Source organism: Astyanax mexicanus, chromosome 2 (genome assembly GCF_023375975.1).
Source record: "Astyanax mexicanus isolate ESR-SI-001 chromosome 2, AstMex3_surface, whole genome shotgun sequence".
Taxonomy (NCBI): domain Eukaryota; kingdom Metazoa; phylum Chordata; class Actinopteri; order Characiformes; family Acestrorhamphidae; genus Astyanax; species Astyanax mexicanus.
In genome coordinates this window covers 70,607,493-70,611,738 of record NC_064409.1, presented here as the reverse complement: position 1 = coordinate 70,611,738, position 4,246 = coordinate 70,607,493, and positions in this window count along the sequence as shown.

The window sequence follows — 4,246 nt, the reverse complement described above, 5'->3', positions numbered from 1 at the left end:
TACTTTGTGTGCCTTGTTTTTGACTTATGTACAATGTTTTCTTTAACTTAAAAAAAAAAAAGCAAAAGTAAGAAAGAAACAGTCAGGAAGGATAGAGTAAGGCTACTACGTTCACATTACCAGGCTGAAGTGACTCAAATCAGATTTTTTGCTCGATGTGGCTCAGATCAGATTTTTTCATGTGTTTGTGAACATGCCAAATCCAATTTTTTTTTTCAAATCAGATTTAAGATACTTCCATATGTGGTCCTAAATCGGATACATATCTGATCCATGGACATGTGACATGAATGTGAAGGGTCAAATCTGAATTCATGTGTCTTTTTGTTTTTATTCATTAGCATTAGTGCTACATGCTTCTCTCTTGTACTTACACATCTGTGCAGTCATAGCTGCAAAAACAGCAAAAGCAAACCTCCTGGTCTTTTTTCACCTCCTCGACCTGAGCATGAACTTCAGACCAGCTGTTTGCTGTTTTTCCACTCCAGTAAAAGATGCTCCACATATGAGCTGCTAACAAACACATCCATTTCCATTTATAAAGCTATGAGTCGTCCCTCAAATAAAAGTTTTTTGGTGCAGAAGGCGACGTTTATACAGGTATCAGTGTGAGCATCAGAGGTGATTCAGGGACAGATTTGTTCACATTACACACAGATACAGCTCACTTACATTTGTTAATGTGATGGTCAAATCCAATCTGAGCAAAAAACGTAAACATAACCTTAAAGTATTTGCCCGTGTGGCCACCATGTGGAAAACCATTCCCTTTTTTGATGGTGTTTTGTTGCCTCTCTGGTGCACCTGTTTCAGATGAACCTGATTCACAATCGCTTATGAATCCTAACTGGGCAGATTGATATCTCTATAGTTTAACTCATTTTGTGTTAAACTGTGATGAATAAGTTTTCCCTAACTGTGTATTTTTAAGACACCAAGACTTTCTAGTTGACTTCATGATGAGTTCTCCATTTTTTTATTTTTTATTCCAAAAACAACAAACCAAACATAATAAAATGTTTATTAGACTATTAGAACAAACAGAAAATCATGCCAAAAAAAACTAATTAACTAAATATAAATCAAAGGCATCACAAAGGATCATGGGAGCACTCCTATACCACAATTTTGTGTCAATGTCCTTATCAAAATGTGTTTTTTTCCTTTTAAGAAAAGTTTTTTTTAAGAGAAAGGGCAAAAAAAATCTTAGTTTGCTACATTGGACTATTTGGACAAAAGTAACATTTCCATGATGTAAAAAGTTTTTTTCTAAAAAAAATCACTGAATTATGATTTAGATAATGATCAGACCACATTTTAATCCAATCCAACCAATCCAATTTGCTGAATAAAGGCTGAGTAAGGAAGAGTAGGTGTAATTAGTCTTGTTAGTTTGAGTTTAACTATAGTTGTGACCAAATCCAGGTAATTCGGTTGTGTGGTAAACCCAGAAAGACAATCCTTCTTAATTATTCCGTAAGACAAATCCTCCTCTACTGTTCCAGTCCAAAGTGTTCCCCTAAGGTCCTCTTCTTGACCCTTTGTCTTTCATAATTTACACATGGCTCTTTGGCTGTTTAGGTGCTGGCAGCACTTCAGTCTGTATCAGTTCCAATCCTTCTGCTCACCTGCTTCTTTCTTCTCTACCTGCCTTTCTTTAGTGTCTTTAAACTACTGCCTGTTCACCAAAATTCTAGTCAGTTATAGTTTAGTTATAGTCTATTGACTATAACTAAACTGAAAAAGGTTGGCATTATGTTTGAGTCTCATTTTTATTCAGTGTACCAAACTTTTAACCTTTTGCTTTCACCCCTGTAATAATTCCTGTCTCCACTCCATCTTTTGCAGTAAAGATTCAGAACCACTATTTAATGACCTCGCAGTTTCCTGCCTTGAGGACTGTAAAGCTCCTTTTATTAGTCTTCCTGTTAAACTCAGACTTAATTACAATATTCAAATCAGCTTTAAAAATCCTTAAGGGGAGGTTATGGTTGATGCTTAGAATAATAAGCTGTGTACAGCAACATTAAGAATAGTCCTTCTTCTAAATGAGTTAAATCATTAAAGCGGAAGTCCTTATCATTTTGTTTCTAAACTGAAAGCAGAAGCATTTCTGAGTGGAGAAGAGACACAATATTGTGATTAATGGTATCAGTGTGCTGAAACGAATATCCCTGCAAAACCTAATATAGTCATTCTAAAAACTGGTCATGTGTCGATCCGGCTCAGTTTTACTGAACGCGAGCGGCTGGTGGAGCAATGGAGACTTCAGAAGGGGAAACTCAGAGCTCAGTAGCTCATTCACCCACAGTAAAAACAAAGAAACGAAGGAGTGAAGTTTCTGACTGAGCACACTCTCTCTCTCTCTCTCTCTCTCTCTCACACTCTCTCTCTCTCTTACTCTCTCACTGAACATAACCTGGATTTGAATTCATCCGCTCTGAAAGTAGACCGCATCACACCCACCCAGTTTAAAATGATTCTTCTGCATGCTCAGTGCAATTATCTATTCTCACCAGAGAGAGCTTTAAATCCCCAAACTTATGGACATCAGCTTTAAATACACATTAGACAATGGAATAGGAATACGACTGGGAATCACAGGACACTTCATAATGCTCTTACGATACTTTACAGCATCCATCTGAAGAGGAAAAAATACTTACAATTCTCTAAAATAAGCAAATACACTACCTGGCCAAAAAAAAAAAAAGTTCACACACACCTATATTTGATTGGAGCGCCTTTAGCTTTGATTGCTTTGACGCATTCACTGTGGCATTGTTTCAATAAGCTTCTGCAATTTGACAAGATTTATTTAAATCATTTTCCATCCAGCACATCCCAAAGATTCTCAATGAGGTTAAGATCTGGACTCTGTGGTGAACTCTCTCAATCCATGTGTGAAAATGATGATCTCATGCTCCCTGAATCACTCTTTCACTATTCCAGCTTCATGAATCCTGACATTGTTATCTTGGAATATGCTTGTGTTCATCAGAGAAGCAAAAAATCCATGGATGGAATAACCTGGTCTATATTCGGTATATTCAGGTAGTCAGCTGACCTCATTCTTTCAGCACATACTGTTGCTGAACCTAAACCTGCAGACCAACTGCAGCATCAACCCCACATCATTTACTTACTTAAATCCAGGTGGAGACTTTTTTTTGGCCAGGCAGTGTATCATGCCATAAGGCAGCATTCTATAGCTTGGCAAAAGTCATGGTGGTCAGGAAATCACATTTGGTGATTTGTCCTGCAGTGTAAATGAAGTCTTAGTGAATTAATACAGCTATGAGGTAGTGGTCAAGTGGGGAAATTCCACTGTTCTGTTCCTGGGTACTGTCTTCATTATATTCAGCCTTCCTTCACTGACAGCAGTGTTTCCTGTGCAGTCCTCATTTTAGACTTCCTGGCCACAGCACAGGCTAATGACATCATCAACTCTTGACACCTCCTACCTAAATAGATGCAAGAAACTTACCGCCTCTTCTCCGATGCGATTGGCTGTGTTTCAGTAGCATTGTACTAATATAGCTGTGTGCAGCAGTTCTTTAATTAGAAACAAGGGTGGGCAATAGGGGAGCTTGATTTGACTCATAACTCCCACTGAGCTGAATGAGTGGCAGCGCATGCTGGCTGGATGCTCAAAAGGAAATAATGTACTTTTGGTCTTTTGTTTTTTTTTTTAAATAGTGAAGAGGATTAAAAAAACATTTGTTAAAATTTTCTAAAACACTGATTTTGGGTTTTTATTATGGCTGTAAGCAGTGATGTCAGTACTCTAATCTGACCCTTTTTTTCAGTAACGAGTAATCTAACGCGTTACTATTTCCAATCCAGTAATCAGATTAAAGTTACTTATCCAAGTCACTGTGTGTTACTCTCTCTCTCTCTCCACCTCACACACACACACACACACACACATACACACACACACACAAACACACACACACACTGCTCCCTTCCCCATCACCTTTACATTTCTCCCCTGTCTCTCTCTCGCGCTCGGTGTGTCTTTAGTTTCCTCCCGTTCTCGTTTTTCCGCCAGTTCTTGGGCTCCCTATCTCTTTATAAATGAGTTTTTCCCGGCCGTGTCCCAATTCACTAGCCAGGGCAGCAGTCTGCACAGATCTGATTGGCAGAGGAGAGTGTTTGAAGATTTTACACCACATGTGATTGGTCTGCAAGTTTACTGCATCGCAGAGCGCGTATACCGTAAAGACAAGAAAAGTTCTGACGC